This window comes from Somniosus microcephalus, chromosome 13, assembly GCF_052327205.1.
Source record: "Somniosus microcephalus isolate GS21.2 chromosome 13, FLI_Smic_1.0, whole genome shotgun sequence".
Lineage (NCBI taxonomy): Eukaryota > Metazoa > Chordata > Chondrichthyes > Squaliformes > Somniosidae > Somniosus > Somniosus microcephalus.
This window is the reverse complement of record NC_140999.1, coordinates 100,154,152-100,181,940: the sequence shown is the minus strand read 5'-3', so window position 1 is coordinate 100,181,940 and position 27,789 is coordinate 100,154,152.

Genomic DNA, 27,789 nt, shown 5'->3' with positions numbered 1-27,789 from the left:
ACCTGGGCTTAAAACAACTCCTCAACACTGAACCAGGACCTGAAAAATTTACTCCACACTGAACCAGGGCCTGAAACATCTCCTCCACACTGAACCAGGGCCTGCAACATCTCCACACTGAACCAGGGCCTGAAACATCTCCTCCAAACTGTTAAGTCTGTGGGTTGTGTTATAAATAATCACAGACTCCACGGTTAACAAAATAAAACACGTCTTTACTATTCAGAGGCTCGGGCGATTCTGATCTAGTTAACGTATCACAACCCTTATATACTGGTGTGGTCACTATCGGTATTACAGTATACATGAGCCAATAAATAGTGCCACCCTAAAGTAGTGCTCTTAAAGGCGAACGGTCACATTCTATAGTTCCCTTAAAGGTAAACGGTTACATACACAACACTCCTCCCTTCCTAGCTTATTACTTACAGAATCCCGTTAAACATACAATCTTCAATTTTATATAAACAGTTTGCAGATATACTCTCGATGGAGTCAACGTCATATAACAATTTACAGATATACTCTCGATGGAGTCAACGTCATATAACTTCATGTTTAACATAACATAATAACATATATAACTTCATGTCAAAACAGATCACAGATTCAGTCTCTGTGGAAAACAGTTCATATTGCTGGAGTGACTCATTCAATAGTCCTTCCATGGATTTAACAGTTTGAACTTCCGAACTGAATTGGCTCCGTTCGGAGGGACCACGTGTGTGATCTGGTAGAGGTAATAATGGTTCAGATGGGTCATCTTCTGTTTCGACTTTTCCTTTTCTGCTTCTTGGAGACTCTCTGGGCTCCACTGTCAGCTGCCAGCTGCATGCGCAGTTCCTCCTTCTCTTCCTCCTTTTTCCATAGTAGAGCCACCTTCTCCCGATGTTCCGTAGACTTTCGGTGCTCCTCCATGATTTCTGTATGGTGGGAGTCGAAGTTACAAGTTGGGCAGGACAGGACATAGTATTATTCGGAGTCGTCCGACAGCTCAGCGAGAGGGTCTTCTATGTCCTCCCTACCCAGCTGGACGTCAGCCAGCTTTTGTTCCAAATCCAGACATCTTTCCTGAAGAGACTTCTTCACGTGTTCCGCTTCCTCTAACTTTTTCTGGGCTTTCAGCAAGTTGTTTACTAATGACCTCATTTGTGATTTTAATACTTCAACTTCCTTTGGAGATTGATTGATCGGACTATTCAATCCCTCTACCGGAGCAGTTGTTTCAGCGTTCTGTTGTTCAACCTTGACATGAGTCAGCGTACTTTTGGTATCTAAGGGTTGCTCTGCTGCCATCTTCTCAGTCTGTGTTGCAACCTCGGCTATTTCAATAACTTTTGAGAGCTCCAAACCCTTCTCCTCTGACGATTTAAGCTCATGTTCATGGCCCATTCTTATGGTCTCTGTGTTTCTTACAGTTCCCTTTTCTTCCACTGAAAAGATTTCCAGTCGCATCTGTTCTTCAAGTCGTTGGACCTCGGCCATTGCCGCTTCATATTTATTTTGTGTTTCCTTTAATAATTTAACGAGTTCTTGGACATCCTGTATTCCCTGTTCTGGTATGTCTTCCACCACTAATTTTTTTTCTATGGATTGAATCCCTAACGATGAGTCAGCCTTGGCCTGAAGCTCATCAAACATTTCCTGCAGACTTTGTAATTCTTGCTTATGGTCAACCTTTAGTCGTTCATGTTCAACCTTTAGTTGCTCATATGCTTTCACTAACACGAGCTTTTCGGAAGTTGCCAAGTTAACCCCTTCCAGGATTGTAGTCCGAGCCTGTTCATACTGTTCTTTCAACTCGTTACACTCTGCTTGCAACAAGTCGTAGAGGTGAACTGGAATACCATCCTGACTTCCTGAAGATTCCTCTTCCTTTGGATCGTTCTGTGTATATTCTAGTTCCTGAACAGCCTCAGGGAGATGTGATTGGTACTTGGCCACGATGGCTCTATGGTCGCTCTCTGCTTGAGCGAGCTGTCTCTGTTGTCTTTCCAGGGACTCCCATTCGGTGTCCCAGAACTTTTTCATCTTTTCCATCTCTTGTACGAGACGGGCACTCAACTGTTCTAATTGTCGTTGTACTTTGACATAACGTTGAGTTCTAGCCCGGTGTTCCTCCGTAATGCATATGTCTGTAGCTTGAACAGACTCAGAATTCTCTGTCTTTATGCACGGCATCAATTTCCCAAACTTAGTCCGTGAGTTCATGTTAACCTTGTTTTTCATAAATAAGCTGGACTTATCGTCTTCCGGCTCAGAGTCTGAGCTGCTTGTCTGCACCGAGTCCTCACTCGTCATTGCTTGTCGGTAGTGCCATTCCATGTCTATTTTCTTGATCCACTCCCGTCCCAGAAGTGGTGGTCCTCCCTCAGGTAGTACGTACAGATACATTCATGGGTGTTCTTTACCCCTATCTCTCACCTTGACTCGTATTTTTCCCAGGGGGTATACATGATGCCCCGTGTATGTCTGTAATACGAATTTGGTATTTCTTAAGGGTATGTGAGAGAATAGCCGGTGATAGTCCTTTTGGTTGATGACTGATACAGCTGATCCCGTGTCCAGCTCCATTCGTACTTGGACTCCAGCTATTTTTAGTGTGACCCAGATCGTCTGTAGATCAGTTACTTTACCCACATTGTGGATTCTCAGACTATCCAACTCCTGGCTGTTTGGGTCGGAGTCTGAATTTTGTTCGTCTGAACTCTTTTCAGCCACCTGATGCACCTTGTTGTACTTTTCTTGTGGTGGTGGCTTCCTTTGTTTGTTGGTCTTCTTTCCGGACCTGCATACGTTCGCGATGCGACCCAGTTTGCCACATTTCCTGCACTCTTGATTCTTAAACCAGCACTGATTCTGGTCGTGCGTTGTCTTTCCACAACGGTAGTGTTGTGTATGTAATATGTGTGCTACTTTGAACCTATGGACAGGACTGCACTACTTGTTGGGCGTAGTGATACGCAGTACCACTCCTGGCCATAGGGGTATAAATAGTACTGTGGGTACTGATCTCCCCTCAGTTCCCGCCTGTGGGCATGAAGTAAAGACCTACGTATAGTCCCTACCTCCAACCAGTAAAGACCTGTTTTATTGTTACTGATTAAGTCTGAGTATTAATTACTTGAACAACTCACAGATTTAACACTGGCGACGAGTCTGATTCGGACCCTGCGGCAGTCACTCCACGGCAGCTTCGTCCACAGCCAGGACGTTGCAGAGAGGTTTCCACCCTCTCCACCCCACTGGAAGACATCCTGACCTCAGAGCCTCCATCAGCGACCGTCAGCTTCTTCTCCAGCTTGGTGGTGGGTAAGCCGTTGTCTGAGCCGGGCAGCGACGCGACAGGCAGTCGACCGCGTTGGCCGCACGAACGGGGCTGGGGGAACTGGAGGAATAGGGCGCGAGAGCCGCTTCGAGCGGGAGGCGTTTCAACGGAGCGATCGCATCTCCTGATAAGAGCCGAGAGCCGCTTCGCGACCCAGTGATCGCATCCGCTGATAAGAGCCGCACTCGGGCGATCGCGGCGAAGATAAGGGCCGCACTCGGGGGCTGAAGGGAGACGGCGTTGGGGGACGGGTGAAGACCACCAAGCGCGGGAAAACCGCCATTTTGTGGGCGGAGGAAGACGGCAAGAGCGGGAAGCCGCCATCTTGGATAGCAGTAAAAAAAAAAAAATCTGAGAAATTGCAAATCTACAATGCCTAAACACGGGAATATTAGCACCTTTGATAGTGACCTCGAAGATTGGGCCATATATGTTGAAAGAGTAAAAAATTATTGTAAGGCCAATAAAATTCGTGACCAAGATAAAGCTCTAACATTATTAAATTTAATGGGTGCAAAGACATACGGGCAATTGAAACACCTGTTATCACCAGATGAACCGGCGGATAAGACATTCGATGAGATTGTTACTGTCCTGAAAGATCATCTAAACCCCACGCCGCTGATGCTAGCGGAACGATTTAAATTTTACGACAGAAGGCAGCTACAGCATGAAAGCAATGCTGAATATTTGCTGGAATTGCATAAATTAGCGAAATATTGCCAGTTTGGAACGGGACTGACAGAGGCACTTCGAGACAAATTTGTGTGTGGTTTATTTAAACAGGATACACAAAAGCGACTGCTCGAGGAGAATGAGCTGACGCTTGAGAAGGCGATCACTATGGCAGCAGCACACGAAGCCACAGCGAGAGGCACGGCAGTAATGCAGCTACGGTCACCGGAGCTCAGTGCACACAAATTGGGTGTGAGTTCTGGCAAATGTTATCGTTGTGGAAAGACAACGCATGATCAGAACCAGTGTTGGTTTAAAAACCAAGAATGTAGAACTTGTGGTAGGCTTGGACATATAGCTAGAGTATGCAGGTCAGCGAAGAAGACCAGCAACAAGAAGTCACCGCAAGGAAAATACGCAAAGGTACACAAGGTGACCGAACAGGAGTCCGATTCAGACGCTAGCAGTAATGAACTGGCTAGCTTAAGAGTACTCAACGCTGGTAAGGGTGCAGACCTCCAGACAATTTGGGTCACTCTTCAGATAGAAGGAGTCCAAGTAAAACTGGAATTGGACACTGGATCGGCATTGACGGTCATAAATAAGAAAGATTACGGAAAGTTATTCCAACATATTCCCCTACAGGATACGGGGATTATATTGGAAACATACACGGGGCAAAGAGTGTACCCCATCGGGAAAATAGAGGTTGCAGTGGTCCACAAGGGCGAAGACAGTCAAATAATGGACTTATATGTGATATCTGAAGGAGGTCCTCCACTACTAGGACGGGAGTGGATTAGGAAAATGAATATGGACTGGCATTTCCTACAAACAATAACGAGTGAGAACTCGGTGAAGATAGTCGGCCCAGACTCTGGAACGGATGATGGTAAGCCCAACTCAGGTGCAAAAGACAAAGTTTCAGCACAGAATTCCACTGAGCAACAACAACATAGTTTAACTGTGGATTCTGAGTCGGGCAAGTCTACTGATGTGCCCATTTCTGAGGGACACCGGGCTCGAACTCAACTCCATTTCAAACTACAACAGCAATTAGAACAAATGCTTCGCCGTTGTGAGCAAGAGTTGAATGCAACGAAAGAGTTCTTTGATATAGAGTTGGAGAATCTGGAAAGACAACAGAAGCAGCTGATGGAGAAAATGGAACAGGAGCACACAAAACGTCTGATGTCAGAGGAGTTAACGGTCAGCCAACTCCTGCATATGCTGAAGGACAGGGCTCTGAAATGGGAAAAATTTGAACACGAACTTCAATATTCAAACGAAAGGGGTTCGGAGCTCTCAAAGGTTATTGGAAGAGCTGAGGTGGCAACACAGACTGAGATGACTGCAACAGAGCAGCCCTTGGATGCCAAAAGTACGCTGACTCACGTCAACGTAGAACAACAGACCGCTGAAACAGCTGCTCCAGTAGAGGGATTGCATAGTCCGATCAATCAATCTCCAAAGGAAGTTGAAGTATTAAAATCACAAATGAGGTCACTAGTAAACGACTTGCTGAAAGCCCAGAAAAAGCTGGATGCAGAGGTACACATGAAGAAGTCTCTTCAGGAAAGATGTCTGGATTTGGAACAAGAGCTGGCTAACGTCCAGCTGGGTATGGAGGAAATAGACGACCCTCTCACTGGTCTAGCTCAGGACGACACCGAATATTACTATGACCTGGTGGACGACACCGAATATTACGATGTCCTGTCCTGCCCAGCTTGTAACTTCGACTCCCAAAGTGCAGAAATCATGGAGGAGCACCAAAAGTCTACGGAACAACGGGAGAAGCTGGCTCTACGACGGAAACAGGAGGAAGAGAAGGAGGAACTGCGCATGCAGCTGGCAGCTGTGGCAGCTGACAATGGAGCCCAGAGAGTCTCCAAGAAGCAGAAAAGGAAAAGGAAAAACAGAAGATGACCCATCTGAACCATTATCACCTCTACCAGATCACACACGTGGTCCCTCCGAACGGAGCCAATTCAGTTCGGAAGTTCAAACTGTTAAATCCATGGAAGGACTATTGAATGAGTCACTCCAGCAACGTGAACCGACTCCACCACAGAGATTGAATCTGTGAACTGTTTTCCGCAGAGACTGAATCTGTGATCTGTTTTGACATGAAGTTATCTATGTATCTATGTTATTCTGTTATGTAAACCTGAAGTTATATATGTATATATGTTATTACGTTATGTTAAATGGGGAGATGACTGTAAAGCTAGGAAGGGAGGAATGTTGTGTATGTAATATGTGTGCTACTTTGAACCTATGGACAGGACTGCACTACTTGTTGGGCGTAGTGATACGCAGTACCACTCCTGGCCATAGGGGTATAAATAGTACTGTGGGTACTGATCTCCCCTCAGTTCCCGCCTGTGGGCATGAAGTAAAGACCTACGTATAGTCCCTACCTCCAACCAGTAAAGACCTGTTTTATTGTTACTGATTAAGTCTGAGTATTAATTACTTGAACAACTCACAGATTTAACAGGTAGCATTTGGAAATGCTTGCAGTCATTTGGTCCACCCCGAGTGCCGCCGCCTTTAGCTGCATTTCCGCCGTTCCTTTCGCTGCGGCTTCGTGCGATGAAGCTATGAGGACAGCCCTGTCCAGTGTGAGGTCGTTTTCCTCCAGAAGTCGCTTCTGCGTTCCTTCTTTGGCCAAGCCGCATACGAACTTGTCCCGCAGCGCCTCTGTCAAATTCCCTCCAAACTGGCAGTATTTCGCTAGCTTACGCAGTTCGACTAAGTATTCCGCATTGCTTTCATCTTGCCTCTGGGTTCTGGCGTAAAATTTAAATCGTTCAGCCAGCATCAACGGTGTGGGGTTCAAGTGATCCTTCAGCACTGCTACGATCTCTTCGAAGGTCTGGTCCACTGGTTTAACTGGTGCTATTAGATGTTTCAAAAGCCCGTATGTTTTTGCTCCCATTGAATTTAACAAAGTTATTGCCTTGTCGTCATCCTCAATGTCGTTGGCTACGCAATATATTTCTATGCGTTCCACATACGTGGCCCAGTCTTCTATTTCAGCATTAAAATCATTAATATTTCCTCGCTTAGGCATCTTCTTCTTTTTTCGAGCACAGTACAAGTATTTCTTTACTTATTATTAATTTTCTTCTCTTCTTGAGAACACCACAAGTATTGCTTTACTTATACTTATTTTTCCTCTCTTCTTGAGAACACCACAAGTATTGCTTCACTTATTTCTTGTTTCTGAAAATTCTTATTAATTTTCTAAGATGGCGGTTTCCCGCTTCTGCCTTCTTCCCCAGCGGTTTTCCCGTGAAAAATGGCGGCTTTCCCGCGCTTCTCGCTCTCCCCGCCCACTTCAATGGCGGTTTTCCCGCGCTTCTCGTCGCTCTCCGCCCACTTCAATGGCGGTTTTCACCCGTTCCCCGACGCTGACTTTCAGCCCGACTGCGGCCCTTATCTCCTGTGCGATCGCTGGTGCGCCGCCCGCCCGAAGCGGTTCTCGGCCTCTGGCTCACCCGCTCGCGCGTTTCACCGCGGCTCTTATCAGGGATTGCGATCGCCCTTATCTCCCGATCGGTGGCCCTGTCTTTGCAGCCAACGCTGCTCGGCTTACCCACGAGGTTATGGAGGCTTCAGGGTCCTAATGCCTGTCGCTTCCAGTCGCTGGAAGCTGTCAGGATTTCTGCTGCCCTTCAGTTTTCAGTGGGGTGTTGAGGATTGAAACCTCTCTTCAACGTCCTGTCTTTGGACGAAGCCGCCGCGGAATAACTGCCGCAGGGTTCAAACCGACTCGTCGCCAATGTTAAGTCTGTGGGTTGTGTTATAAATAATCACAGACTCCACGGTTAACAAAATAAAACACGTCTCTACTATTCAGAGGCTCGGGCGATTCTGATCTCGTTAACGTATCACAACCCTTATATACTGGTGTGGTCACTATCGGTATTACAGTATACATGAGCCAATAAATAGTGCCACCCTAAAGTAGTGCTCTTAAAGGCGAACGGTCACATTCTATAGTTCCCTTAAAGGTAAACGGTTACATACACAACACAAACTGAACCAGGGCCTGAAACATCTCCACACTGAACCAGGGCCTGAAACATCTCCTCCACACTGAACAAGGGCATGAAACATCTCCTCCGCTCCGAACCAGGGCCTGAAACATCCCCTCCACAATGAACCAGTGCATGAATCATTTCCTCCACACTGAAACAGAGCCTGATACATCACCTCCACACTTTACCAGGGCCTGAAACATCTCCTCCACACTGAACCAGGACCTGAAACATCTCCACACTGAACCAGGACCTGAAACATCTCCACACTGAACCAGGGCCTGTAACATCTCCTCCACACTGAACCAGGGACTGACACATCTCCACAATCAACCAGGGCCTGAAGAGTCTCCTCCACACTGAACCAGGGCTTGAAGCATCTCCTCAACACTGAACCAGGGCCTGAAACATCTCCTCCACACTGAAGCAGGACCTGAAACATCTCCAAACTGAGCGAGGGCATGAAATATCTCCTGCACACAGAAACAGGACCTGATACATTTCCCCAATGAACCAGGGCCTGAAACATCTCCTTCACACTGAACCAGGAACTGAAACATCTCCTCCACACTGAACCAGCGTCTGAAACATATCCTCCACACTGAACCAGGACCTGAAATATCTCCACACTGAACCAGGGTCTGAAACATCTCCACACTGAATCATGATTGAAAAAGCTGCTCCACACTGAAACAGGGAATGAAACATCTCCTCCACAAAGAACCACGGCCTGATAAATCTCCTCAACACTGATCCAGGAACTGAAAAATCTCCTGCACACTGAAAAGGACCTGAGGCATCTCCTCCACACTGAACCGGGGCTTGAAGCATCTCCTACACACTGAACCAGGACCTGAAACATCTCCACCAGACTGAACCAGGGCCTGTCACATCTCCTCCACACTGAACCAGGGCCTGAAACATCTCCTCCACACTGATCCAGGACCTGAAACATTTCCTCCACACTGAACCAGGGCCTGAAACATTTCCTCCACACTGAACAAGGACCTGAAATATCTACACACTGAACCAGGGCCTGAAACATCTCCTCCACACTGAACAAGGACCTGAAACATCTCCACATTGAACCTGGACATGAAGCATCTCCTCCACACAGAACCAGGGTTCAAACATCTCCAGACTGAACCAGGACCTGAAACATCTTCTCCACACTGAACCAGGACCTGAAAGATCTCCACACTGAACCAGGTCCTGATACATCTCCACTCTGAGCCAGGGTCTGAAACATCTCCTCCACACTGAACCAGGACCTGAAACATCTCCTCCAGACTGAACCAGGGCCTGAAATATCACCTGCACACTGTACCAGGGCCTGAAACATCTCCTCCACACTGTACCAGGGCTTGAAAAATCTCCTTCACACTGAACCAGGGACTGAAACATCTCCTTCGCACTGAAGCTGGGCCTAAAACATCTCCTCCACACTGAACCTGGACCTGAAACTTCTCCTCCACACTGAACCAGGGTTCAAACATCTCCTCCACACTGATCCAGGGCCTGAAACATCTCCACACTGAACCAGGGCCTGAAACATCTCCTCCACACTGTACCAGGGCCTGAAACAACTCCTCCACACTGAACCAGGGCCTGAAACAACTCCTCCACACTGAACCAGGGCATGAAACATCTCCTCCACACTGAAACAGGGCCTCAAATATCTCCTCCACACTGTACCAGGGCCGGAAACATCTCCTCCACACTGAACCAGGGCCTGAAAAATCTCCGCACTGAACCAGGGCCTGAAATATCTCTACATGCTGATCCAGGGCTTGCAACATCACCTCCACATTGAATCATGGTGCAAAAAGCTCCTCCACACTGAACCAGGGAATAAAAAAATCCCCTCCACACTGAAACAGGACGTGAAGCATCTCCTCCACACTGAACCGGGGCTTGAAGCATCTCCTCCACACTGAACTAGGGCCTGAAACATCTCCTCCACACTGATCCAGGACATGAAACATAGAAGCTAGGAGCAGGAGTAGGCCATTTGGCCCCTCGAGCCTGCTCCGCCATTCCATGTGATCATGGCTGATCATCCAAACTCAGTACCCCGTACCTGCCTTCTCCCCATATGCCTTGATACCTTTAGCTCTAAGAAATATATCTAACTCCTTCTTGAATACATTTAAAGACTTGGCCTCAACCGCCTTCTGTGGTAGAGAATTCCACAGGTTCACCACTCTCTGGGTGAAGAAATTCTTCCTCATCTCTGTCCTAAATGGCTTACCCCTTATCCTTAGACTATGACCCCTGGTTCTGGACTCTCCGACCATCGGGAACATTCTACCTGCATCAAGTTTGTCCAGACCTGTCAGAATTTTATAAGTTTCGATGAGATCCCCTCTCATTCTTCTAAACTCCAGCGAGTATAAGCCCAATCGACCCAATCTCTCCTCATACATCATTCTTGCCATCCCAGGGATCAATCTTGTGAATCTTCGCTGAACTCCTTCCATGGCAAGAACATCCTTTCTCAGATAAGGCGAACAAATCTGCACACAGTACTCAAGGTGTGGTCTCACCAAGGCCCTGTACAACTGCAGCAGGACATCCTTGCTCCTGTACTCAAACCCTTTCGCTATGAAGGCCAACATACCATTTGCCTTCTTCACCGCCTGCTGCACCTGCATGCTTAACTTCAGCGACTGGTGCACAAGGACACCCAGGTCTCGTTGCACTTCCCCTTCTCCCAATCTATTGCCATTCAGATAAGAGTCTGCCTTTCTGTTTTTGACACCAAAGTGGATAACCTCACATTTATCCACGTTATATTGCATCTGCCACGCTTCTGCCCAATCACCCAACCTGTCCAAATAATCCTGGAGTTTCTCAATATCCTCCTCGCAGCACACACGCCCACCCAACTTTGTGTCATCTGCAAACTTGGAGATATTACATCCAGTTCCCTTATCTAGATCATTAATGTATATTGTGAACAGCTGGGGTCCAAGGACCGATCCCTGCGGTACCCCACTAGTCACTGCCTGCCACTCGGAAAAAGGCCCGTTAATTCCTACTCTCTGCTTTCTGCCCGCCAACCAGTTCTCTATCCAAGTCAATACCTTGCCCCCAATCCCATGTGCATTAACTTTACATGCTAATCTCTTATGCAGAACCTTATCGAAAGCCTTTTGAAAGTCCAAATACACCACATCTACTGGTTCTCCCTTATCTATTTTCCCAGTTACATCCTCAAAAATTTCCAGCAGATTAGTCAAGCACGATTTACCTTTTGTAAACCCATGTTGACTTTGTCCAATCCTGTCACTGTTTTCCAAGTGCTCAGCTATTACATCCTTTATAATGGACTCTAGCATTTTCCCCACTACCGATGTCAGGCTTACCGGTCTGTAATTCCCTGCTTTCTCTCTACCACCCTTTTTCAATAGTGGGGTAACATTAGCTACCCTCCAATCCATGGGTACAGTTCCAGATTCCAGTGAATTTTGGAAGATGATCAGCAATGCATCTACTATTTCTAGGGCCACCTCCTTAAGTGCCCTAGGATGTAGATTATCAGGCCCTGGGGATATATCGGCCTTCAATCCCGTCAATTTCCCTAACACCATTTCCCTACAAATACTGATTTCTTTCAGTTCCTCCCTCTCACCAGACCCTATGTTCTCCAACATCTCTGGGAGGTTACTTGTGTCCTCCTTTGTGAAGACAGAACCAAAATATGCATTTAATTGGTCTGCCATTTCTTTGTTCCCCATTATAACTTTCCCTGTTTATGACTGCAAGGGACCTACACTTGATTTCACTAATCTTTTTCTCTTCACATATCTATAAAAGCTCTTAGTCAGTTTTTATGTTCCCTGCAAGCTTACCTTCATATTTTATTTTCCCCTTCTTAATTAACCCCTTTGTCCTCCTTTGTTGAATCCTAAACTGCTCCCAATCCTCAGGGTTACTGCTTTTTCTGGCCAATTTATATGCCCTCTCCTTGGCTCTTATGCTATCCCTAATTTCCCTTGTTAGCCACGGTTGAGTCACCCTTTTTGTTTTATTCTTATCCCAAACTGGGATGAACAACTTCTGTAGTTCATCCATGCGGTCTTTGAATGTTTGCCATTGCCTATCCACTGTCAACCCGTTGAGTGACATTCCCCAATCAATCCTACCCAATTCGTGCCTCATACCATCGTAGTTTCCTTTATTTAAATTCAGTACCCTAGTCTCCGAGTCAACTACTTCACTCTCCATGCTAATGAAGAATTCTATCATATTATGATCGCTCTGACCCAAGGGGCCTCGTACAACAAGATTGCTAATTAATCCTCTTTCATTACATAATACCCAGTCTAAGATGGCCTGATCTCTGGTTGGTTCCTCGACATATTTTTCCAGAAAACCATCCCGTAAACATTCTAGGAATTCCTCCTCCAAAGTATGTTTACTAATTTGGTTAGCCCAATCTATATGTAAATTAAAGTCACCCACGATGACTGCTGTGCCCTTACTGCATGCTCCTCTAATTTCCCTTTTAATGCCATCCCCAACCTCCGTATTACTGTTTGGAGGTCTATATACCATTCCTACTAACATTTTCTGCCCCTTGATATTTCTCAGTTCTACCCATACAGATTTCACATCATCAGTGTTAATATCCTTCCTTTCAATTGTGTGAATCCCCTCTTTAACCAGCAATGCTACCCCACCTCCATTTCTTTTTTGCCTATCCTTCCTAAATATTGAAATCCCCTGGATGTTAAGTTCCCAGCTTTGGCTGCCCTGGAGCCATGTTGCTGTAATCCCAATCAAATCAGATTCGTTAACCTCTATTTGCGCAGCTAATTCATCCACCTTGTTCCGAATGCTCCTTGCATTAAGACACAAAGCCTTCAGGCTTGTTTTTTTAACGCTCTCAGACCTATATGAATTATTATTTACTGTGACCATGTTTGATTTAAACCGTTGAGTTCTTTGCCTTCTATTTTTGGTTTTCTCCTTCCTGTCTTTTGCTTTTTCCCTTGTTTCCCTTTCCTCTGTCTCCCTGCTCAGGTTCCCAACCCCCTGCCACTTTAGTTTAAACCCTCCCCAACAGCACTAGCAAACACTCCCCCTAGGACATCGGTCCCAGCCCTGCCCAGGTGCAAACCGTCCCGTTTGTACTGGTCCCACCTCTCCCAGAACCGGTTCCAATGCCCAAGGATTTTGAATCCCTCCCCCTTGCACCATTCCTCTAGCTACGTATTCATTTGAAATATCCTCCTATTTCTACTCTGACTAGCACGTGGCACTGGTAGCAATCCTGAGATTACTATCCTTGAGGTCCTATTTTTTTAATTTACCTCCTAACTCCCTATATTCTGCTTTTAGGACCTCATCCCGTTTTTTACCTATATCTTTGGTGCCTATGTGCACCACGACAACTGGCTGTTCGCCCTCCCCCTCCAAAATGTTCTGCAGCCGCTCCGAGACAGCCTTGACCCTTGCACCAGGGAGGCAACACACCATCCTGGAGTCTCGATTGCGGCCGCAAAAACGCCTATCTATTCCCCTTACAATTGAGTCCCCTATCACTAGCTCTTCCACTCTTTTTCCTCACAGCCTATGCAGCAGAGCCACCCATGGTGCCAGGAAGTTGGCTGCTACACCCTTCCCCTGATGAGTCATCCCCCCCAACAGTATTCAAAGTGGTATATCTGTTTGAGAGGGGGATGGCCACAGGGGATTCCTGCACTACCTGCCTGCGTCTCTTACTCTGCCTGCTGGTCACCCATTCCCTTCCTGCCTGTACACCCTTTACCTGCAGTGTGACCAACTCGCTAAATGTGATATTCACGATGTCCTCAGCATTGCAAATGCTCCAAAATGAATCCATCCGCAGCTGGACATACTTCCCGCACACCTAGTTGTCAGGGACGCAGGAAGCGTTACTGATTTCCCACATAGAGCAGGAGGAGCACACTACGGGGCTGGGCTGTCCTGCCATGACTTACCCTTTAATTAATTAATTAAAATTAAATGAATCCCACCAATTTCACTTCAATTAAATGATATACTCAAAGGCCCTTGCTTAATAGTAGTCCCCGCTACACAACAGAGACCTTAGAAACCACAAAATTTAAGTTTAGAAAAATTTAGAAAGAAAATACTCACCAACCAATCACTTACCTGCTTCTTGGTGACGTCACACTTCGATTACTTTTTTGCTTCCCTCTCCTGGAACCTGGATTGGTAAGCCGACTCTGGTGCTCCCTCGCAGGTCTGCCGCCTCTCCGCTCTCGGGGCTCTGAGCCTCGCTGCCTCGGGACTGCTCTTTATGTACCGCCGCCTCTGGTGCTCCCTCGCAGGTCCACCGCCTCTCCGCTCTCGGGGCTCTGGGCCTCGCTGCCTCGGGACTGCTCTTTATGTAACGCCGCCTCTGCTGCTCCGTCGCAGGTCCGCCGCCTCTCTGCTCTCGGGGCTCTGGGCCTCGCTGCCTCGGGACGGCTCTTTATGTACCGCCGCCCCTGGTATTCCCTCGCAGGTCTGCCGCCTCTCCGCTCTCGGGACATCTCCTCCATACTGAACCAGGACCTGCAACATCTCCATACTGAACCAGGACCTGAAACATCTCCACACTGAACCAGGGCCTGAAACATCTCCACACTGAACCATGACCTCAAACATCTCTTCCACCCTGAACCAGGGCCTACAAAATCTCCTGCACACTGAACCAGGGCCTGAAACATCTCCACATTGAAGCTGGACGTGAAACATCTCCTCCACACTGAACCAAGACCTGAAATATCTCCTCCACACTGAACCAGGACCAGAAACATCTCCTCCACACTGAACCTGGACCTGAAACATCTCCTCCACACTGAACCAGGACCTGAAACATCTCCTCCACACTGAACCAGGGCCTGAAACATCTCCTCCACACTGAACCTGGACCTGAAACATCTCCTCCACACTGAACCTGGACCTGAAACATCTCCTCCACACTACACCAAGGCCTGAAACATCTCCTTCTCACTGAACCAGGGTCTGAAACATCTCTTGCACACAGAAACAGGACCTGAACATCTCCACACTGAACCAGGACCTGAAACATCTCCTCCACACTGAAACAGGGCCTGAAACATCACCTTCACACTGAACCAGGACGTGAAACATCTCCTTCACACTGAAGCTGGGCCTAAAACATCTCCTCCACATTGCTCCATGGCCTGAAACAATTCCTCCACACTGAACCAGGGCATGATTCATCTCCTCCACACTGAACTAGGACCTGAAAGATCTCCACACTGAACCAGGCCCTGATATATCTCCACACTGAACCAGGGTCTGAAACATCTCTTGCACACAGAAACAGGACCTGAACATCTCCACACTGAACCAGGACCTGAAACATCTCCTCCACATTGATCCATGGCCTGAAACAATTCCTCCACACTGAACCAGGGCCTGAATTATCTCCTCTACACTGAACCATGCCGTGAAGCATCTCCTCCAAGCTGAACCAGGGCATGAAGCATCTCCTCCAGACTGTACCAGGGCCTGAAACATCTCCTCCACACTGAACCTGGACCTGAAACATCTCCGCCACACTGAACCAGGGCTCAAACATCTCCTGCAAACTGATCCTGAAACATCTCCTCCACACTGAACCAGGGTTCAAACATCTCCTCCACACTGAACCAGGGACTGAAATGTCTCCTCCACGCTGTTCTAGGGCTTGAAACAGCTTATCCACACAGAACCAGGTCCTGAAACATCTCATCCACATTGAGGCAGGGCCTGAAACATCTCCACTCTGAACCAGGACCTGAAATATCTCCACACTGAACCAGGGTCGGAAACATCTCCTCCACACTGAATCATGGTTCAAAAAGCTCCTCCACACTGAACCAGGGCCTGAAAAATCTACTGAACCAAGGTCTGAAACATCTCCTCCACACTGAGCCAGGGCGTGTAACATCTACTAGAAACTGAACCAGGGCTTGAAACATCTCCACAACACTGATCCAGGACCTGAAGCATATCCTCCACACATAACCAGGGCCTGACACATTTCCACAATGAACCAGTGCCTGAAACATGACCTCAATACTGAACCAGGACCTGAAAAATCTCCTCCATACTGAACCAGGGCTTGAAGCATCTCTTCCACACTGAACAAGGGCCTGAAACGTCTCCTCCACACTAAACCAGGACCTGAAACATCTCCACACTGAACGAGGGCCTGGAACAGCTCCTGCACACTGAACCAGGCCAAGATACATCTCCACACTGAATCAGGGCGTGAAACATCTCCTCCACACTGAATCAGGGCCTGAAACATATCCTTCACACTGAAGCTGGGCCTAAAACATCTCCTCCACACTGAACCTGGTCCTGAAACATCTCCTCTACACTGAACCTGGACCAGAAACATCTCCTCCACACTGAACCAGGGTTCACACATCTCCTCCACACTGAACCAGGGACTGAAACAATTCCTCCACACGGAACCAAGCCCTGAAACATCTCCTCTTCACTGAACCAGAGCCTGAAACATCTCCACACTGAACCAGGGCCTCAAAAATCTCCTCCACACTGTACCAGGCCTGAGACTTCTCCTCCACACTGAACCAGGGCCTGAAACATCTCCTCCACATGGAAACAGGGCCTGAAACATCTCCTCCACTCTGATCCAGGGCTTGAAACATCTCCTACACACTTAACCAGGGCATGAAACATCTCCTCCACACTGAACCAGGGCCTGAAACATCTCCTCCACACTGACCCAGGACCTGAAACATTTGCTCTACACTGAACCAGGGCCTGAAACATTTGCTCTACACTGAACCAGGGCCTGAAACATCTACACACTGAACCAGGGCCTGAAACATCTCCTCCACACTGATCCAGGGCCTGAAACATCTCCACACTGAACGAGGGCCTGGAACAGCTCCTGCACACTGGACCAGGCCCTGATACATCTCCACACTGAACCTGGTCCTGAAACATCTCCTCCACACTGAACCAGGGCCTGAAACATCTCCTCCACACTGAAACAGGTCATGAAGCATCTCCTCCAAACTGAACCAGGGCTCGAAGCGTCTCCTGCAAACTGAACCAGGGCTTGAAACATCTCCACACTGAACCAGGGCCTGAAACATCTCCTCCACACGGAACCAAGGCCTGAAACATCTCCTCCACACGGAACCAAGGCCTGAAACATCTCCTCCACACTGAACCAGGGCCTGTAACATTTCCTCCACGCTGAACCAGGGTTTACACATCTCCCCCACACTGAAGCAGAGCCTGAAACAACTCCTCCACACTGAACCAGGGCATGAAACATCTCCACACTGAAACAGGGGCTCAAATATCTCCTCCACACTGTACCAGGGCCTGAATCATCTCCACACTGAACCAGGGCCTGAAATATCTCTCCACGCTGATCCAGGGTTTGAAACATCTCCTCCGCACTGAAATGGGGCCTGAAGAATCTCATCCACACTGAACCAGTACCTGAACTATCTCCACACGGAACCAGGGTCTGAAACATCTCTTCGACACTGAACCAGGGCCTGAAACATCTACTGAACCAAGGCCTGAAACATCTCCTCCACACTGAGCCAGGGCGTGTAACATCTACTCGAAACTGAACCAGGGCTTGAAACATCATCTCCACATTGATCAAAGACCTGAAGCATCTCCTCCACACAGAACCAGGGCTTGACACATCTCCACAATGAACCAGGGCCTGAAACATTACCTCAACACTGAAACAGGACCTGAAAAATCTCCTCCACACTGAACCATGGCTTGAAGCATCTCTTCCACACTGAACCAGGGCCTGAAACTTCTCCTCCACACTGAACCAGGCCCTGACCATCTCCACACTGAACCAGGGCGTGAAACATCTCCTCCACACTGAAGCTGGGCCTAAAACTTCTCCTCCACACTGAAGCTGGGCCTAAAACTTCTCCTCCACACTGAAGCTGGGCCTAAAACTTCTCCTCCACACTGAAGCTGGGCCTAAAACTTCTCCTCCACACTGAAGCTGGGCCTAAAACATCTCCTCCACACTGAAGCTGGGCCTAAAACTTCTCCTCCACACTGAAGCTGGGCCTAAAACATCTCCTCCACACTGAAGCTGGGCCTAAAACTTCTCCTCCACACTGAAGCTGGGCCTAAAACATCTCCTCCACACTGAACCAGGGCTTGAAACATCTCCACACTAAACCAAGGCCTGAAACATCTCCACACTGAACCAGGGCCTCAAAAATCTCCTCCACACTGCACCAGGCCTGAGACTTCTCCTCCACACTGAACCAGCACCTGAAGCATCTCCTCCACATGGAACCAAGGCCTGAAACATCGCCTCCACACTGAACCTGGACCTGAAACATCTCCGCCACACTGAACCAGGGCCTGTAACATTTCCTCCAGTCTGAACCAGGGTTCACACATCTCCTCCACACTGAACCAGGGACTGAAACAATTCCTCCACATGGAACCAAGGCCTGAAACATCTCCTCCTCACTGAACCAGGGCCTGAAACATCTCCACACTGAACCAGGGCCTGAAACATCTCCTCCACATGGAAACAGGGCCTGAAACATCTCCTCCACACTGACCGAGGACCTTAAACATCTCCAGCACACTGAAGCAGAGTTCAAACATCTCAACCACACTGAACCAGGGCCTGAAACATTTGCTCTACACTGAACCAGGGCCTGAATCATCTCCACACTGAAGCAGGGCCTGAAATATCTCTCCACGCTGATCCAGGGCTTGAAACATCTCCTCCGCACTGAAATGGGGCCTGAAGCATCTCATCCACACTGAACCAGGACCTGAAATATCTCCACACGGAACCAGGGTCTGAAACATCTCTTCGACACTGAACCAGGGCCTGAAATGTCTCCTCCACGCTGTTCCAGGGCTTGAAACAGCTTATCCACACAGAACCAGGACCTGAAGCATCTCATCCACAATGAGCCAGGGCCTGAAACATCTCCACTCTGAACCAGGACCTGAAATATCTCCACACTGAACCAGGGTCGGAAACATCTCCTCCACACTGAATCATGGTTCAAAAAGCTCCTCCACACTGAACCAGGGAATGAAACATTTACTCCACACTGAACCAAGGCCTGATATATCTCCTCCACACTGAACCAGAACCTGAAACATCTACTCGACACTGAAACAGGACCTGAAGCATCTCCTCCACACTGAACCGGGGCTTTTAGCATCTCCTCCACACTGAACCAGGGCCTGAAAAATCTCCTCCACACTGCACCAGGCCTGAGACTTCTCCTCCACACTGAACCAGGGCCTGAAACATCTCCACACTGAACCAGGGCCTGAAACATCTCCGCCACACTAAACCAGGGCCTGTAACATTTCCTCCACGCTGAACCAGGGTTCACACATCTCTTCGACACTGAACCAGTGACTGAAACAATTCCTCCACACTGAACCAGGGCCTGAAACATCTCCACACTGAATCAGGGCCTGAAACATCTCCTTCACACTGGAGCTGGGCCTAAAACATCTCCTCCACACTGAACCTGGCCCTGAAACATCGCCTCCACACTGAACCTGGACCTGAAACATTTCCTCCACACTGAACCAGGGCCTGAAACATCTCCTCCAAACTGAACCAGGGCTCGAAGCATCTCCTCCAAACTGAACCAGGGCTTGAAACATCTCCACAGTGAACCAGGGCCTGAAACATCTCCGCAACACTGAACCAGGGCATGAAACATTTCCTCCACACTAAACCAGGGCCTGAAACATCTCTGCCACACTGAACCAGGGACTGAAACTGTAGTGTCCGTGTGTAGATAAAGACACTGAAGACAGGAGTTGGTTCATAGGTATTTACTAAGCAAGTCTGGGGGGGGTTTCTAAAGGATATACACAATACACAGGCTTATATAGCCCAAGTGGCAATTACCGGCATTACGCACACCTGGGGCTCTTAAAGGCACATACACCACAATTCCTCCCCTTCTAGCTAACTAGTACATCATATTTTAAGTAATTATTAATTACATGTTATATGCAAAATAATATACATTGCTGTATTAATTAATTATAAGTTAGTCTCTCAGGAGGCTTCCTGACTCGGTCCGGATAACGCCTCGGGGGTGTAGTAGTTTCTGGTGGTGTAGTAGGTTCTTCTGGCAAGGCTGATTCGGCTTGAAGGCCAGTGTCGGGTTCATCGGCCTCCAGTATCACCGGATCGGAGGTAGATATGGGTATCTCTACTTCATCGTTAGATGTATAGAGTGGTGGTGTAGGTTGTCCCTTTTCGGATGACTTGATGATTTGGTCAGCATGGCGCCTTATTATGCTGTCTCCGATGTCCACGGTATACATCAGTGGTCCTAATCGTGTGCAGATAGTTCCAGGCTGCCATTTCTCGGTACGGTAGTCCCGGGCCAAAACCGGTTGGCCTATCTGGAAGGCCCTAATTGGCCTTTCATTCATGCCCTGAAACTGCCGATTCTCCACGTCCCTTCGGATGTTGGGCTTGACCAAATCCAGCCGGCATCTTAGGTTTCTATTGTAGAACATCATGGCGGGAGTTTGGTTTGTAACCATATGTGTTGCATTCCTATATGCAAATAAGAAGTTATCCACCTTGTGCTGAAGTTTTATGTCTTCATTACCCATGGCCTTGATAGCCTTCTTGAAGGTCTGGACAAACCTTTCAGCCAATCCATTGGTGGTGGGATGGTATGGGGCGGACGTGTAGTGCTTTACCCCATTGTTCTTTATGAACTTTCTGAATTCTTCGGACACAAATTGCGGTCCATTATCAGAACATATCTGCTCCGGCAGCCCATTCCTGGCAAATTTGGTCCTCAATACTGTGATGGTTTTTTCCGTGGTGGTGGAGGACATCTTTATTACCTCCGGCCACTTGGAGTGTGCATCAACTGCGATTAAGAACATTGAGTCCATAAATGGACCAGCAAAGTCGATGTGCACCCTTTGCCAGGGAGTTGAGGGCCACTCCCATGGATGTAGAGGGGCCTGTGGCGGAGCATTTTGGACCTTCTGGCATCCTAGGCAGCTCTTGGTCATGTCTTCGATGTCTCCATCGATACCTGGCCACCATACAAACGCCCTAGCTAGGTTCTTCATTTTCACTCCACCCAGATGCCCCTCGTGAAGCTCCTTTAGCACTTTATCCTGGAGTTTGGGTGGAATCACCACTCTGGATCCACACATCAAGGTTCCTCGGCACACTGACAGCTGTTCTCTTCTTTGCGAGAATGCTGGCAACAGTGGTTCGCCATGTGCTGGCCATCCCTTCACTGTTAAATCGTAGACCCGTGAGAGAGTAGGGTCATTTCTTGTCTCCCTTTCAATGGCAGAATTTGTCACCGGTAGACATTCCACTATGGTAGAGTGGAATATCTCTACTGGATCTACTGTAGGTGCCTCTTCTATCGTTGGCAACGGTAGGCGTGATAAACCGTCAGCATTCCCATGCTGTTTTGACCCTTTGTATTCAATGTTGTATTGGTGTGCCCCTAGAAAAAGGGACCACCTCTGTAGTCTTTGTGCCGTCATAATGGGGACACCTTTTTTAGGGTTGAATATGGAGATGAGGGGTTGATGGTCAGTCAGCAAGGTAAATTTTTGTCCGTGTAGGTAATGGTTGAATTTCTTCACTCCCCATACCAGGCTGAGTGCTTCCCTGTCTATCTGGGCATAGTTACGCTCAGCTGAGTTCAATGAGCGTGACGCAAAAGCTATCGGCCGTTCCGAGCCATCAGGGAATCTATGGGACAATACCGCTCCTATGCCGTAAGGGGACGCATCGCACGCCAGCCTGATTGGTAGTGATGGGTTGTAATGAGCCAAAATTTTCTCGGATGTGATTAAGTCTTTACATTTATGGAAGGCACGTTTACAGTCTTCGTTCCATTTCCAAATCACTCCTGTCTGTAGAAGATCATTAAGAGGGTGTAGAATAGTTGATAAGTTCGGTAAAAATTTATGATAGTAATTTATTAATCCCAGGAATGACCTTAATTGTGAAACATTTTCAGGTGCTGGGGCTTTTATAACTGCTTCAATTTTTTCAGGTGACTTATGCAACCCCTCCTTATTAATTATGTGGCCACAATATGATATCTGATTTTGGAAAAATTCGCACTTGGGGCGATTTGCTCGTAGGCCCCGTTCTTTCAGCCTAGTGAGCACCTGCTCCAAATTGGCAAGGTGCTCGTTGTCGTTTTCTCCTGTTATAAGGATGTCGTCTAGGTAGCATTGAGTCCCCGGAATCCCTTGCAGGACTTGCTCCATAGCTCTTTGCCAGATAGCTGGAGCTGATGCTATTCCAAAAACCAGTCGATTGTACTGGTACAGGCCTTTGTGTGTGTTTATTGTGAGATACATTTTAGAGGTCTCCTCAACCTCCATCTGTAGATATGCCTGTGCCAAGTCAATTTTTGTGAAACGTTTCCCTCCGGATAGTGAGGCGAAAATATCTTCTATCCTCGGAAGAGGATACTGTACCGTGTGAAGGATCGGGTTTACAGTCACCTTAATGTCCCCACAGATGCAAATTTTTTTCTGTTCCTCAGAGTTATTTTTCAATGTTTTTTCATGACTGGAACGATGGGTGTTGCCCATTCGCTCCAATCTATTTTGGATAATACGCCTGCCTTTTCCAAATTCTTCAGCTCTGCCTCGACTGCCAGACGTATTGCGTATGGCACCGGTCTTGCCTTAAAAACTTTTGGAATTGCTCTATCTTCCATTTTTATTGAGGCGGTGATGCCTTTCAAGGTTCCTAGTTTCTCTTGAAACACTTCTTTGGCGTTGGCCAAGATGTCTTTTAATCGTTCAGGTATGATGTCATCATTGTTTTTTTCCTTACTGGTCACCGTCAGTGCCTGAATGGAGTGCCAGTCTAAACGTATCTTCCTTATCCATTCACGTCCCAACAACGGTGGACCACCATCTTGTAGAATGTATAAATACAACTTTTGTATTTCTTTGCCGTTGTATACCACAGGCACCCTTATTTTTCCTTTGGGGTAGACTTTCTGCCCCGTATATGTTTTTAAGATAATGGATGTGTCTTTTAGAGGTATATGCGAAAATAGCCTCTCGTAATCTCGTCGATTTATTATGGTTAGAGCTGATCCTGTATCTAGCTCCATTTTAACTGGGGACCCTGCTATTGTGAGGGTAACCCAAATGGTTTGGTAATCCTCTTTGGCAAGTACATTATGTAATTTGAGACAGCTTAGTCTCTTGTTTCCGGAGTCGCTATTGCTATTCTGGTCTTCGGAGCTATTGTCCGTCATCATTTGTACCTTCCTGTACTTTTCTTTATTGATTTTTTGTTTTCTGTCAGTGGATTTATTTTGTCCAGATTGGCATACCCGTGCAATGTATCCAATCTTACCACATTGCCTGCATGCTTTGCCCTTGAACCAGCAGTCCCTCTGGTTATGGGTGGATCTGCCGCAGCGATAACATCTTCTGAACTCCTGTGTCATTTTATGGGTGCCGAAGTCCTGTGTCTCTTGTTGTATCTCTGCAGCTCCTTTTGCTGCTGCTTCATATGATACAGCCATACTGAAAGCTTTGTCCAATGTTAAATCTTTTTCAGAAAGCAGTCTTTTTTGTGTTCCTTCACTTAAGAGACCGCAAACAAATTTGTCTCGAAGATAATCCGATAGTCCTGCTCCGAATTGGCAGTACTTTGATAGCTTTCTTAATTCGTTTAGGTAATCAGCGTTACTTTCATTCTTGTGTTGATTTCTCTTGAAGAACTTGAATCGTTCCGCTATCAGCAGCGGTGTTGGGTTTAAATGCTCCTGCAGGGTATCAACAATTTCTTTAAAAGTCTTGTCCTTTGGTTTGGCTGGAGTGATTAAATTTCGTAACAGCCCGTATGTCTTCGCGCCCATTAAGTTCAGAAGTACTGAAGCTTTTTTTTCATCTGTTATTCCATTTGCAGTGCAATAAACTTCTACTCTTTCCACGTATGTGGTCCAATCTTCTATTTCGCCATCAAAAGCCTCAATATTACCAGATTTAGGCATTTCAGAAAAGATATGGCGCTTCCCGCGCTTTTTTTTTTGTTTTCTCTGTAGCAACGATATGGCGCTTCCCGCGCTTTCCCGCCGCTGCTACCGATAACAACGCTGTTTTACTGTGGTTTCCGTTTATTCACTATTGGAGACTCGTTCCCGACGGAGGTCTAAACGCTGACCTGCTTGCCGCGCCGGCCGTCTCTTGAGTGCACCCTCCCAGTCCGTTATTGCTTGCCTCCGATTTCGCTGCCTGTCTCAGCTGTAGAGCCCGCCGCTGGAGCTCCAGCCTGACGCCCAGGAAGGATTAGCGCAGTACCTGTCACCAGCTTGCCCAGCTGGTGAAACCACAGTTTCTCTTACTTCCTTGAGTCTTCTGGACGCTGGAGGAATCGATGTCATTGAGGTGCTGCCGAATTGCAGGTAAGTCCGTTTCCACTTCGTCACCACTGTAGTGTCCGTGTGTAGATAAAGGCACTGAAGACAGGAGCTGGTTCATAGGTATTTACTAAGCAAGTCTGGGGGGGGTTTCTAAAGGATATACACAATACACAGGCTTATATAGCCCAAGTGGCAATTACCGGCATTACGCACACCTGGGGCTCTTAAAGGCACATACACCATAATTGCTCTTAAAGGCACATACACCACAGAAACAATTCCTCCTCACGGAACCGGAGCCTGAAACATCTCCTACACACTGTACCAAGCCTGAAACATCTCCTCCTCACTGAACCAAGGCCTGAAACATCTCCACACTGAAACAGGGCCTCAAAAATCTCCTCCACACTGCACAGGCCTGAGACTTCTCCTCCACACTGAACCAGGGCCTGAAACATCTCCTCCACACTGAACCAGGGCCTGAAACATCTCCGCCACACTAAACCAGGGCCTGTAACATTTCCTCCATGCTGACCCAGGGTTCATACATCTCCTCCACACTGAATCAGGGCCTGAAACATCGCCTTCACACTGGAGCTGGCCCTGAAACATCGCCTCCACACTGAACCTGGACCTGAAACATTTCCTCCACACTGAACCAGGGCCTGAAACATCTCCTCCAAACTGAACCAGGGCTCGAAGCGTCTCCTCCAAACTGAACCAGGGCCTGAAAAATCTCCGCAACACTGAACCAGGGCCTGAAACATTTCCTCCACACTGAACCAGGGACTGAAACATCTCCTCCACACTGAACCAGAGCCTGAAACATCTCCTCCACACTGTACCATGCTTGAAACATCTCCTCCTCACTGAACCAAGGCCTGAAACATCTCCACACTGAACCAGGGCCTCAAAAATCTCCTCCAGACTGCACCAGGCCTGAGACTTCTCCTCCACACTGAACCAGCGCCTGAAACATCTGCTCCACACGGAACCAATGCCTGAAACATCTCCTCCACACGGAACCAAGGCCTGAAACATCTCCTCCACACTGAACCAGGGTTCACGCATCTCCTCCACACTGAACCAGGGCCTGAAACATCTCCGCCACACTGAACCAGGGCCTGTAACATTTCCTCCATGCTGAACCAGGGTTCACACATCTCCTCCACACTGAACCAGGGACTGAAACAATTCCTCCACACCGAACCAAGGCCTGAAACATCTCCACACTGAACCAGGGCCTCAAAAATCTCCTCCACACTGTACCAGGCCTGAGACTTCTCCACACTGAACCAGGGCCTGAAACATCTTCTCCACATGGAAACAGGGCCTGAAACGTCTCCTCCACTCTGATCCAGGGCTTGAAACATCTCCTACACACTTAACCAGGGCACGAAACATCTCCTCCACTCTGAACTAGGGCCTGAAACATCTCCTCCACACTGAAGCAGAGTTCAAACATCTCAACCACACTGAACCAGGGCCTGAAACATTTGCACTACACTGAACCAGGGCCTGAAACATCTACACACTGAACCAGGCCCTAAAACATCTCCACATTGAACCTGGACCTGAAGCAGCTCCTCCACACTGAACCAGGTTCAAACATCTCCACACTGAACTAGGGCCTGAAACATCTCCTCCACACTGTAGAAGGAATTGAAAAATCTCCTCCACACTGAACCAGGGGTTGAAGCATCTCCTCCACACTGAACACGGGCCTGAAACACCTTGACTCTGAACCAGGGTCTGAAAAATCTCCTGCACTCCGAGCCAGGGTCAGAAACATCTACTCAACATTGAACCAGGACCTGAAATATCTCCTCCACACTGAACCAGGGCCTGAGATATCACCTCCACACTGAACCAGGGCCTGAAACATCTCCTCCACACTGAACCGGGGCCTGAAACATCTCCTTCACACTGAACCAGGGACTGAAACATTTCCTTCACACTGAAGCTGGGCCTGAAACATCTCCTCCACACTGAATTTGAACCTGAAACATCTCCTCCACACTGAAACTGGACCTAAAACTTCTCCTCCACACTGAACCAGGGTTATAACATCTCCTCAACACTGATCCAGGGCCTGATACATCTCCACACTGAACCAGGGCCTGAAACATCTCCACACTGAACCAGGGCTTGAAACAACTCCTACACACTGAACCAGGGCATGAAACAGCTCCTCCACACTGAACCAGGGCATGAAACATCTCCTCCACACTGAAACAGGGCCTCAAATATCTCCTCCACACTGTACCAGGGCCTGAATCACCTCCACATTGAACCAGGGCCTGAAATATCTCTCCACCCTGATCCAGGGCTTGAAACATCTCCTCCGCACTGAAATGGGGCCTCAAGCATCTCATCCACACTGAACCAGTACCTGAAATATCTCCACACTGAAGCAGGGTCTGAAACATCTCCACACTGAATCATGGTGCAAGAAGCTCCTCCACACTGAACCAGGAAATAAAAAAAGACCTCCACACTGAAACAGGACATGAAGCATCTCCTCCACACTGAACCAGGGCCTGAAACATCTACTGAACTGTAGTGTATGTACCCGTCTACCTTTAAGGGAACTATTGAATGTAACCGTTCACCTTTAAGAGGACTACTTTCGGGTGGCACTATTTGTTTGGCTTCTGTATACTGTAATACCGATAGTGACCACACCAGTATATAAGTGTTGTGGCATGATTGCTGGGGCAGATTCGCCCGGACCTTCGAATAGTAAAGACCTGTTTGTTTGTTACTTCTGAAGTCTGTGTATTTATTAACTGCACAACCCACAGACTTTACAGTGGCGACGAGTCCGATCGTACCCTGCGGCAAGATTACCATAAGCAACGAAGAGCGTCGAAGAGAGACAACCGCCCTCGTCGTGCTACCAAAAGAAAACACGAGGCTGCAACAACAGAAAGCAGGAAGACTAACAACAAAAGCTGTATCAGCAACAGGCACTGACTACCCTTCTGCCACGGTGCGGAGTGAGCCGACCAGCAAGAAACAAGGCGGCCGAAGAGACTGTGAGTAGGGGAAGGTGTAGAGGCATCCAGAGGATAAGGGCAGAGCACTCGACCTCGGTCGAGGGGGAGCTGTGCCGGCCAAAAGTCGGGTCCAACGGCGTCGGGTGACAGCCGGACCGCGATCGGCGGGAAAACTCCGGGCAGCGACCGCAGCCACGAAGCGCTGAGCCTGCGAGTAGGCGCGGGAAGAGAAACCCAGCCGCAGCCGGGGAGGGAAACACCGGTCTGCGAGAGGGCTGGAGAGGCGAACGGGAACCGTGCGGGTGAGAGCCGGGTGCGGAGAGAGAGACTGCGAG